The 12,806-nt window shown below is 32.8% G+C and overlaps 1 protein-coding gene across 2 annotated transcripts in view; it reads right to left on the reverse strand.

Annotated features, from left to right (window-relative positions):
* LOC145241425 (LETM1 domain-containing protein 1-like) overlaps window positions 1-12,806 on the reverse strand; it is a 415,771-nt gene that overhangs the window by 322,270 nt on the left and 80,695 nt on the right. The window lies entirely within an intron of this gene.

Consider the following 12,806-nt stretch of genomic DNA (forward strand, 5'->3'; position numbering starts at 1 on the left):
TTAAAACAAACACCCGGGACACCCAGCCAACGATTTTTCTTTCCATTTACCCCAAAACACACACACCTACAAACACCCGGGCAACGCCGGGAACCCCCCTCCCCCCCGCTAGTATGTATATAAATCTCACCTGTCTGTTTAAATGTATGTATGTATATATGTCTGCCTAAAACTTTTGACTGAGCGACGGATTTTCACGAGATCAGTATCGTTTTGAAGCTCTATCCTTTGGACGATAAATATAGAAAAATTGGCTAAAACCATTAATTCCTTCATCCTCAACTAAGCACTTTTCTATAGGGAGGGTGGGGGCGCTTTTTTCGCCAATATTTCGAAAGTCATCCACCTCTTTTTCATTTACTAGCCTTAATTTTAACCTACGTTGCTTCCAGTTTGGCAAAAGGAGCAACAGCAAAGACGTCACTTTTTCTTTTCATATTCTTTTCCTCCTTCACATTACGGTTCAAACCTGCCTTCCTACTACCACTTTTTTTTTTTGCTCAACACACACCTCCAAGCACCCGGGCAATGCTGGGCACACAGGCTAGTATATGTATATTTCAAGTTTTAAAGGGGGAAGTGGCAGTCAAAGATACAGATTTGATGAAAAAGAGAATACTTTTTTTAGAGCTTGAGATTGGTTTACTGAGAATTGCAAAATGAAATTCGGTGGATCGAGAGGAAGGGTTCAGCTCACCTCATTCTCAATATAATTAAAGACAAAAAAATACACTCCAGTTGACTGCCAGGGAACCAACACCATTCAAAGAAAAGAAAAACTCTCGACTTAAGTCTCACTCGGTTCGAAGCCACTGAATCCACACTGTGAAGAGACAAGTCCCTAGATTTAAGTTTGAACGCTCCAACGTTACTAATAGAAGCCATCAGTTCCCTAGTGGATAATTATCCTGTTATAATTATTCACTAAGTCCAGTTAACGACTTGTTATTCTTTTCTTTTTTTGGTTTGAAATGATCTCTACTTTCCAGTGACATTGACTCAAGAGACTGCACACCATCAAAAGCAATATGGGGAGAGTGGCAGCCTGTCTGACTTGATCCTCTGATCAATCAGGACTCTGGTCAAAGAAACAGCCTAATCCCAGCGACAAAACGAGACCTAGAGTGGACAAATCTGGTGACACTACTCGCTGTATGTCGTTTGGAGAGAAAAGGGTTACACATTGTCTTTCCTGGAAAATTTTGCATATAAATACACTTTCAGTATTGATCTCTGCTTCTCTAACCTTTCTTTCCATAGTAAACGCACACAAATTTAACCGTGATAATCGTTGTAAGACCCTAACTTTCAAACACGTTGATAGGTCAGTCAATTGAGGTATGTAAGCACAAATTGGAAAATCTCTAAACAGTTTGACAAAATATATCAGATATTAACTTAAATAAGTTATTTGCAAAGATATGTGATAAAAAACTGAAGTCAATGGATGAAAAAGTTTACGTATTTTTACATATTTTTATTATAAGGGTGGTGAAAAAAACAAAAAACAAAAACAAACAAAAATATAGTTAAGTATAAAAATAGTGGATATGAGAGAAAGAGAGAGACAGAGAGTGGAAGAATATCTACAGCGAGAGAATCCAGTAGTTAGGATTGAGGAAACGTTTATTTTTAAATCAGCGATGATCGTAATAGATTGTGCAGGTTTAAAAAGCGAGAGAGAGAGAGAGAGAGAGAGAGAGAGAGAGAGAGAGAGGGGGGGGAAATGAAAGCAAGTAAGAGATAGGGAGGGGGAAGCTTTTTTTTTTTAATGTTTATTTACATGTAAATTACTGATTAGATAGATATTTAATTACCTAAAAAGAACTTGCAGTTTGTAATGTTTATTAACATCTCATAAATGTGTTTGCAAAGTATTTAAAAGCACAAGTTATGTTTTTCTTTCATAAGGCACACTAACGCAAACAGAGCAGTGTCAGAAATGTCGTGAAAACTATTGAATAATTCCACCTGCTCTCTTTCGAAGCTTATAACTCCTTGAAAAATGTAATTCAAGCCTTAATTTTTTTTCAATTAAAGGAGCAAGGACCAAGGTTTCCTTAAAAAAAAAATAATAAACAAACAACGTGTTTTTTTTTTTTTAAAAAAGGTTTAAAACTTCGGACTTTACAGGTACATTTCTAAAAAAACACTACTTTTATTTTGTTTTAAATTTGAATATATTATTTATTGATCTTTTATCTTCTATTTGTGATATATAAAACTTTGGTACATGAATTAATTATTTACTTTTTAATAGACATTTGAAAATGGGGGGGGGGCGTGAATTAAAAAAAAAACGTTTATCTAAAATATTATATTCGGTTTATTGGAAAGAGCATAAAATTTCACATTGACCCTGAAAATATCGTAAAAATAGAATCAATAGAAAAATTTTGATAGATTTTTAAAGTTTAAAAATTGAAAAATACTGAACTCGTAACATTCAATTAATTTCATTACTGTTTAAAAAAAAAAAAAAATATTTCTATTACTTTTAAAACAACTTTAATAGTTTATTTTGGAAGTATAATCCATAAAGAAAATAAACAACCCACCTTTAAAAGAGAAATTACGAGTTTTTTAATATTTTATTTGCAGTTTCGTGTTAGAGGTGTCAAAAATTCCTACAAAAATTCTGATACACCTACACATGCACACAGAAAGACATGTAAATGTAAACAAAGTAACGTGACAGAAAAAAATTTTTTTAATGCAAATATATTGTAAATTTACCGAATATCTCTATATATATATGCATTAAATATTTTTTCTTTGTTGCAATAGTTAGAAACACAGATGATGTGCTTTTTGTGTCAAGCCCATCACCGGGCAAAATGTTTCTTAGTGATGCCTTTTTTCTTTTTATTTTAATAACTGTTCGTTTATATAGAGAAGAATAGAATTATGTAATATAAGAATATTCAGAGCTCAGCCAATGAAAACTGTCAGAATTTTATAAGGGAGAAATTATTATTTTTGAAGCAAGAAATGGAAAAAAAAAATGGTATGTCTATAAGGTTATGATTCAGTTACAAAGGCTACCAGGAAAATATAGTTGTAATATGTATATTTCTTCCTGGTATGACTGAGGGTGGTATGAGGACTTTAGATATAGAGGGAAAAATAGAGAATACTTCCTCTAAAGATGGTGTGATTGTGATGATGTTGCTCCTAGGATGAAATGTAGGATTTTATTATAATGAATAAATGTGTCTGTAAAGTCGTTCTAAAGTTACATAAGATAGTGACTAATAGTCTAGACATAATAAATTTGTATGTGGCATCTGTTGTTGCAAACCTACGGTAGTTTGGTCCAGACGGGAATTTCTGTAATGAAGATATTATATATGAGATTAGTACTTACAGTGGAAGATTTTGTTTTAAATAAAATCAAATAAAAAAAAAGATGATTAAAGGAATCGTTTATAGCATCAGAAAATAGGTACAATTTTTTCCGATTCCAATACCGATTTCCCCAAAAGTTCTGATTTTTCCAATTCCAATATATATATATACTAGCAGGCTGCCTAGTGTTGCCCTGTCATAAAATACACATAAATATTATATTTTAATTAATGCAGAATTCTTATTTGTTATAAACAGAAATATTGTAAGTATTAAACGTAATGTTAAATTTCTTTAAAAAAAAAATGAAGTAAAAAAAAAAAAAACGGTAAAAACTGAGACATGTGCATGCGAGTATTATGTTTTTTCTAAACAGTTCACTTCTTGTAAGTAAAAAAAATACTCGAGCTGAAATCTAAACAAAAACCTAAAAACAGTGAGTCAAGTACGATAACCATTAGGCCTGCTTGACATTATCTTTAAAAATGATCAGCATGTACCAATTTTTCAATTTTTACCTCTAAGCAGCCCTTTTTTCCAGATGAAAACCGTTTAAAAAGTTTTTCACGTGTCTGAATACCCTATATACTAAATTTCAAGTCTGTAGATCAAAAATTCGTTGAGTATATAGGTTGAGAAATGTCTTCACATACACATTCTCATTTTAATGTTATATGCGAGTGGTAAGTAGTATAATGGATTGATTTGAATTGTATGAATACAACTGACCAGTAAATTAAAATAAAATATATCCATTTTGAATTTGAAGACAAAGACGAGTGTCACAGGTAAGGAAGACATTTTTTTTAGCATGAATAGGTTAGCCAAATTAATTCGGAGCAGAAAATTAGATCAAGTATTCGGAACATTTTTTTTTTGTTCTTGTGATTAAAGAAGGTGGGGTTTGATCAACACTGCTGCGGAGACATGATTAGATATAGTTTTGTTTTTAAATCCGTGAAACAGTTTCATGTTATACAACTGATGATCCCTTAATTCACAGTCGAACTATTGTGAATTCGAGAGAGCAAGTTGATGCATTGGTTGCAGGTGGTTAAATGACTTACTGACTAAATAGTTTACTAATGAATGATAAAAAATATAAAAATAAGCATTATTTTTTTTATATATGGTTTTAAAAGTTAAAAATCTTCCAAGATTATATATCTCAGAAATTCAACTTTACAAACCGAAGAATTTTGTAAACTTAAAGAGAGTATATAAATATTAATACTAATATTTATAAGACAATACTCACCAGATGAAAATGCTTAATATTTATGGATAACGCCATCGGATCTATGCTTACCAGTCAAATTCCAACCATCTCCACTGATTTTGAATTTGTTACAGTTCTATTTTTTATCTTCATACGTGGACTCCATATTGGATACTGTTGTGGAGACGCCTACTAATTAACATAGGTGGGTGAGTGAGATATATAAAGGGATCAATCACCAATACCGGGGGAGTTCTGCAAGGACCACCAAATAGGCAAGACGCCTATGTTGCCTCCAGTAAGACATGCAACACGCCACCTGCCGGAATATCTCCAACTGAAGTATATTTGAAGACAGTTAAATATGTATATTGTTGGATTGTGTAGTGGACTTTCGGTCAGTGTTCAAGTTGTGGATAACTTGACAAAGACTAAAGTTACTTCTCATGAAAGAGGAGAACTATTTATGGCACAATGGGAGATTCCATTGTGCACACATGGGCCAGTCTATTCCTTGGATTGTGATTGGCTGAATCACTTGATTGGATATGCTTGTACATAAATACAAGCCCTCAGTCCAGCTCAATCTGGTGTCTGTCTTGTGCATAAGCTGGATCCTTGGTAAGTGTTGCTGCTATTATTATTATTGTTGTTGTGTGTTATTGACTAACACAGTTCTTTTGATTATTCTACATATCCCCCCCACGAGTAGGCTGGGTTGTGTGAGAGGTGTATCTCTCTTTTAGGCCTAGTTTGTTGTGTGGTTGTAACCTAGAAAGAGCTCGGGGAATCCTTGATCGAAAGCGTGGGGATATATGTGTGGTTTGTTGTTGGGGTTTGGTTGCTGTGTATGTGCTATTACAGGGAGATAGTGGGAGATGCAAGAATGTAGTATCGCTTGAGGGAATTGTTGGTCCTAGTGCTGCACTTGGTATTGGGGTTGGTGCAGGCTTAAGTTCGCATTTTCTGAGGAAACGGCGGTTCCTAAGTGTGATCCTTCCGGATCCGTTAACCCTGATTCGGTATTGTCGATCTGGTAGGGAACTGATGATTTTGCCCGTTGTGTTCCATCTGCGATTGACTGGATTTTGGATGGCTACAGTGTCACCAGCTTGTAACAGTGGAAGGTTGTGGGTATATTTATTGTATCTTTCTACTATTTTTGCATTGCGGTGGTGGAGCATTTCCTCGCGATGTTGTGCCGCTGACACCCATTCAGGATGAGGCTTGTAGAGGATTGGCTGTGAAGGGATGGAGTCACGTAGTCGACGGTGAAGTAATAATTGAGCCGGTGATAGGCCAATGCTTTGGATTGGGGTATTCCGATACTGCAAGATGGCCCGGGCAACACTGTCATTGTCCAAGGAACCGTGGGGGCCTGTATTTCCTTTCACAATCCTCTTTGCAGTTTTTACTGCGAGCTCTGCCCTGCCATTGGATTGGGGATACGCAACAGAAGATAATCTGTGCCTAACACACCATGTTTTCAGAAATTCTTGGAACGTGCTGGAAGTGAAAGGTGGGCCGCCATCGGTGCTGAGTTCTTCTGGGGCACCATATGTTTGGAACAGTTGTCGGCATATGGACATCAATTTGGTTGTAGTAGTGTGACCTGATTCTAGGCGGTATAAAATTAGCCAACCAGTTAGCCTATCTGCGCAGGCAAGGTATGTGGAATCGAAATCCAATGGGCAATGCCTGCACAGTTTCGAATCCTGTTCGTAGCGCCATGTTGGATTGTGTAGTGGACTTTCGGTCAGTGTTCAAGTTGTGGATAACTTGACAAAGACTAAAGTTACTTCTCATGAGAACTATTTATGGCACAATGGGAGATTCCATTGTGCACACATGGGCCAGTCTATTCCTTGGATTGTGATTGGCTGAATCACCTGATTGGATATGCTTGTACATAAATACAAGCCCTCAGTCCAGCTCAATCTGGTGTCTGTCTTGTGCATAAGCTGGATCCTTGGTAAGTGTTGCTGCTATTATTATTATTGTTGTTGTTGTTGTGTGTTATTGACTAACACAGTTCTTTTGATTATTCTACAAATATAACTTTTCTTCCTAATATATTATTGTTATACCTTTACTTTCGTGTTCTTGCTAATTATTTGTGCAGACACAACAGATACCTTTTTTTTTATCTATATTGTTCCATATTATCTTTAATAAAATTATATCTCCCGTACTCTGAAGTTTTCAAATTATGTGCTAACCAGCAAAATTATAGCTAGTCTTAATACATGGTATTTTGCCATTCCTTTGAAACTCCATGGAATAAGGAAAAATCTTTTAATTTCTATCCCTTGTTTCGTATAATAAATGTTGTAAATTCTAATTTGCAAAATTTTAATTTCCTTCTTAAGAATAATTATCTGAACTTTCAGGGGGTATCAGAATTGATATCGGAAAAAATTGTGGCTATTTTCTAATGCCAAAAACGATTCTTTTAATTATCTTTTTTTTTATCATATTTTTTTAAAAAACAAACTCTTCCACTGTTGGAATAATAATAAAATAAATATTTATTGATTTTTAAAAACCAATATAACTAAAATCTATAGATCACCTCCTCACAGGTGTGCTTTTATGTTTGAGAAGATATGTACATTTAAGATGTGTTTTTATGGTAATAGGGACAAAATGATTATTCTATAATTAAATACTTAGAGATTTATAAATAATCGGAATCGGTAATTGTCTCAGAATCAGGAATTTAGTACGGAATTGAGGAAAATATTGGAATCGTCCCATCACTAATATATATGTAAAAAAAAAAAGGACTCTTCCATCGACTTCGACGTATAAGGTTCTGCCATAACAACTAAGCTGTTCTGAAATCCACATAGATGATTTGTTTATAATGGTGAAGGCTTTGTGTAGAACCAACCACACGTGTTGACATTACTGCTAATCTTTGTTGATGCAGTTGACTGCCACAGGACAGAGTATACAATAGACCGCAGGTTTTTTTTTTTTTTTTTTTACACAGTGGTCACCACTTATCAAGGCCCGGAAGCCACTCAGGGATAAGGGTTATTGCAAGTACATTACGTTAGTGTGGAGATTTGATGAAGTGTTTACTTAAGGGGGCGGTTCATTAGGAATTTATTAACATTATTAATGCGTCCCCAGATATAAACTTGGAAATTTCTGCGACTCGGCGCAGTACATACAGCATCTAACCTTCCCAAATGGTCACCCATCTGGTACTGGCTAGGTTCATCATTGCTTAACTTCAGTGATCTGGCGAGAACCGGTGTGTCAACGTGATTGTGCCGTAACATATATATATTTTTAATGAGAAAATTTGAAAACCTGAAAATGTGAAATGATAAAATCATTTTTATTTACTTTTTTTTGTTGTTATTAAATTACGACTTTTCACCAATAACCTGGCTTTATCAAGGAGATGTCAGTCCGATTAAGTTTTTTTCTTCTTCTTCATAATGATGTAATAAGAGGCCGAAGCCTCCCCGAAGAGAAAATACGTAACTGTTTAAATCCGTGTGTGGTCACTTGGTTTAAGCGCGAAAAACGTGAAAATACTTGTTTGTAGATGAAAATGAGAACAGATGATATTTTTTTTTAATGTAAATCGTTCCAGACAAGGCGTGAAGCCATTTGATGTAAGGAGCTCACAAAAACAAAAACAGAAGATGCTTATTGACCTTAGTCTTAAAAAGACCAATGCTATATATAAGATGAACGCAATCAGCAAAACGAGAGTTCTTAAAGAGGAGCTACTGGAATAGGAATCTATATTACAATGAGGTATCGAAGTAGCGAATTGATTATTTCAACTAGTAGATATTTTAAAAATGACTTTGACTTACACAAATCTAATATTAAGAAAATTGATAAAATCATGTCCATTAAAGCAATAAGGTGCCCTTATATATTAGCCTATTAAATACAACACTACCAACGAGTTTCAAGTAATAAAACTGTACACCTTAGAGAAAATGGAACGAAAATTGTAATTATTTTTTGTAAACATTAACTAGGTTTGATGGTCGCAGGAAGTTATCGGATGGGTTCCTGCTCTTTTATCGACTTTCAAATAAAAGAAAGCCACTTAAAATTTAACACAAGAAAATGCTTTTGTTTTTTAATCTTTTGCTTTGAATTTCAAAAAAGACAATAACTCAGGTCGACATATTGTTTTATTACTGCAAATAAAAGCGTTCTTCGCAGAAATCCAGCATCAACATCTTATTTTATCTTGAATATCTGATCGATACTTTTGCAAAAAAAAAAAAATAAATAAAAAAATAACAATAAAAAAATAGAAAGTTTTTATTATTTACGATTTTGGTTTTCTAATCTTGGTTGTTGTAATGAAAACGTTTCGATAGTTTCATAATCCCTCTTCAGCTACCTTGTGTCAAACGTGGAAACCATGGTGGGAGTTTGAACCAGAATTTCAGATTAATTTAATTATTTGGACTACTGTTCTCGTCTTCAACGTTATTTTCACAACATTTCGGCCATTTTAACCTCCAAGCTTCTTCAGTTGCATCTTGCTGAACTCAGGAATCTTCACAGAATTTCGAACAGAACCCTTCATTAAATCCAAGGCGTTCGCATGCTCTCATTCCATCAGCCATGACCAGACAGAAGCCTTAAGTAATCTTCAACTTGTTGTGAATATAACACTTAAGTAATCTTCAACTTGTTGTGAATATATCACTTAAGTAATCTTCAACTTGTTGTGAATATAACACTTAAGTAATCTTCAACTTGTTGTGAATATAACACTTAAGTAATCTTCAACTTGTTGTGAATATAACACTTAAGTAATCTTCAACTTGTGAATATAACACTTAAGTAATCTTCAACTTGTTGTGAATATAACACTTAAGTAATCTTCAACTTGTGAATATAACACTTAAGTAATCTTCAACTTGTTGTGAATATAACACTTAAGTAATCTTCAACTTGTTGTGAATATATCACTTAAGTAATCTTCAACTTGTTGTGAATATATCACTTAAGTAATCTTCAACTTGTTGTGAATATAACACTTAAGTAATCTTCAACTTAAGTGTTATATTCACAACAAGTTGAAGATTACTTAAGTGATATATTCACAACAAGTTGAAGATTACTTAAGTGATATATTCACAACAAGTTGAAGATTACTTAAGTGTTATATTCACAACAAATTGAAGATTACTTAAGTTTTATATTCACAACAAGTAATCTTCAACTTGTTGTGAATATAAAACTTAAGTCGTCCATCAATCCTCATGTAAAGAAAATTACAAAACAGGATTTAAGAATCAAAGTGAAAGGAGTTGAAGTTTTCATAGTTCCACAGTGTTCCCGTTTGTCAGAAGTGTATTAATAAATTTTTAACATCACTTCATTTGAATACAAATTTTATCTTCTTGTGGTCAAATAATGAAAAGAGATGTTAAGGAGGTTAGAATGCATTTCTGTATATCGAAAATCCTATGAAACTGCAGTAAATAGTTAAGTTAAGCAACATTTATTATTTACTAGCATTTCAGCCCAGCGTTGCCCGGGTATTTGGAGTTGTATGTAGAGCAAAAAAAAAAAAAAGTGGTAGTAGGAAGGTAGGCTCGAACACGTACAGCAAAGGAGGAAAAGAACGAGGAGAAAAAAGTTACTTCTTTGCTGTTACGACCACCATTCAACCGGACGTGATGTAGATCGAAATTAAGGCTAGACAATCCAAAGGGGAGGATGACTTTCGAAAATATCAGCAAAAAAAGCGACCCCTCCCTGTAGAAAAATGTCTAGTTGAGGGTGAAGAAATTAATGTTTTTAGCCAATTTTTCGATATTTGTCGTCTGAAAGGTCAAACTTCAAAATGATACTGACCTTGTGAAAATCCATCGCCTCTCTCGAAAGTTTTACGCAGACATGCAAAGATACATACACTTATATTTTGGTAGCTCAAATTTTCGACCCAAACCGATTAAAAGGCTTGCCCTACCTCTGAATACCCTTTATGTAAAATTTCAAATGTTTAGAATAGAAATTGTCTGAGTAATTTGGTAGAGAACGCAGAGGTAAAATTTTTTAAAACTTTGACCCCTATTATGACCCCTGAACATTTGTTTTGGGCTCAAATCAAGTTATTAAGTTAGATCCATGTCCAAAGAACCAATATCTAAAATTTCAATTGTTCATACACAAAATTGTCGGAAGAGTTTGGTAGAGTTTTCAAATGTCAAATCGTTGAAATTTGACGCCTTAGTAACCAAATTTCTGGCCGAAAACCGATCAAAGATTTTCCCAAATCTCAGTACCATGTATATCAAATTTCGAGTCTGTAGATTTAAAATTGACAGAGTTATTGCATAGGGAAATGTACACACACACACACAGACACACACAACACACAGATACGTTCACTTTTATATATATATATATATATATATATATATATATAAATATATATATAGATAGATTATTACTAGCGGAGGGGGGGGCAGTTTTGACTGGGCGTAAAATACGCTTAAATATGATATTTTAATTTGTCCAGATTTCGTATATATTATTATAGAGTCGTGATTTCAAAAGTAAAAAAGAAAAAATGATTTAGGTGCCATCAGCTAGAATCGAAACCAAAACTGTAGCATTCAAAGCTGGTGACGTTACCACTGTACCAACGTGACACGCATATGAACTGATTAAAAATAAACTAAGATAAATGTACAAAATGTTTAACGATTTCTCAATTTTAACCAGCGATAAAAGAACGGCCCATAAAAAAATCCAGTCATTTGAAGCCCTTAGCGCTGCTCTGCGACTTTTGTTTCGGAAGAGATAGAGTTTGAAAATATGGATACAGACCAACAGACAGACATACAACCTTTTATATATTAGATTATAATAAAGTTTTATCTGATATATATATATATATATAAACTAGCAGGAGAGGGGGCACCGGACATTTTCGGTCATAAAATATGCTCAAATATATTTTAATTCATACAGATTTCATATTATTATTAGAGAGCCAATTCTCTATTGAATATTATATTGTACCTAATATATAGTAGTGATAAGTTCAGCAGAAATCCGTTTGTTTTGGAATCAAATTCTGAATAAACATCTCAAACGTATTTTGATTATATGGACTACTATTCTTGTCTTGGTTATTAATCTGCTTTTTTTTTTGTTTTGCTGGAAATGTAATAAAGGAAATGTAATAAAGGAATTGTAATAAAGGAAATGTAATAAAGGAAATGTAATAAAGGAAATGTAATAAAGGAATTGTAATAAAGGAAATGTAATAAAGGAAATGTAATAAAGGAAATGTAATAAAGGAAATGTAATAAAGGAAATGTAATAAAGGAAATGTAATAAAGGAAATGTAATAAAGGAAATGTAATAAAGGAAATGTAATAAAGGAATTGTAATAAAGGAAATGTAATAAAGGAATTGTAATAAAGGAAATGTAATAAAGGAAATGTAATAAAGGAAATGTAATAAAGGAAATGTAATAAAGGAAATGTAATAAAGGAATTGTAATAAAGGAAATGTAATAAAGGAAATGTAATAAAGGAAATGTAATAAAGGAATTGTAATAAAGGAAATGTAATAAAGGAAATGTAATAAAGGAAATGTAATAAAGGAAATGTAATAAAGGAAATGTAATAAAGGAAATGTAATAAAGGAATTGTAATAAAGGAAATGTAATAAAGGAAATGTAATAAAGGAAATGTAATAAAGGAAATGTAATAAAGGAATTGTAATAAAGGAATTGTAATAAAGGAAATGTAATAAAGGAATTGTAATAAAGGAAATGTAATAAAGGAATTGTAATAAAGGAAATGTAATAAAGGAAATGTAATAAAGGAATTGTAATAAAGGAAATGTAATAAAGGAAATGTAATAAAGGAAATGTAATAAAGGAAATGTAATAAAGGAATTGTAATAAAGGAAATGTAATAAAGGAAATGTAATAAAGGAATTGTAATAAAGGAAATGTAATAAAGGAAATGTAATAAAGGAAATGTAATAAAGGAATTGTAATAAAGGAAATGTAATAAAGGAAATGTAATAAAGGAATTGTAATAAAGGAAATGTAATAAAGGAAATGTAATAAAGGAAATGTAATAAAGGAAATGTAATAAAGGAAATGTAATAAAGGAATTGTAATAAAGGAAATGCAATAAAGGAAATGCAATAAAGGAAATGCAATAAAGGAATTGCAATAAAGGAAATGTAATAAAGGAAATGTAATAAAGGAAATGTA

This window comes from Euprymna scolopes, chromosome 20 (genome assembly GCF_053919585.1).
Source record: "Euprymna scolopes isolate OS-2025 chromosome 20, ASM5391958v1, whole genome shotgun sequence".
Lineage (NCBI taxonomy): Eukaryota > Metazoa > Mollusca > Cephalopoda > Sepiida > Sepiolidae > Euprymna > Euprymna scolopes.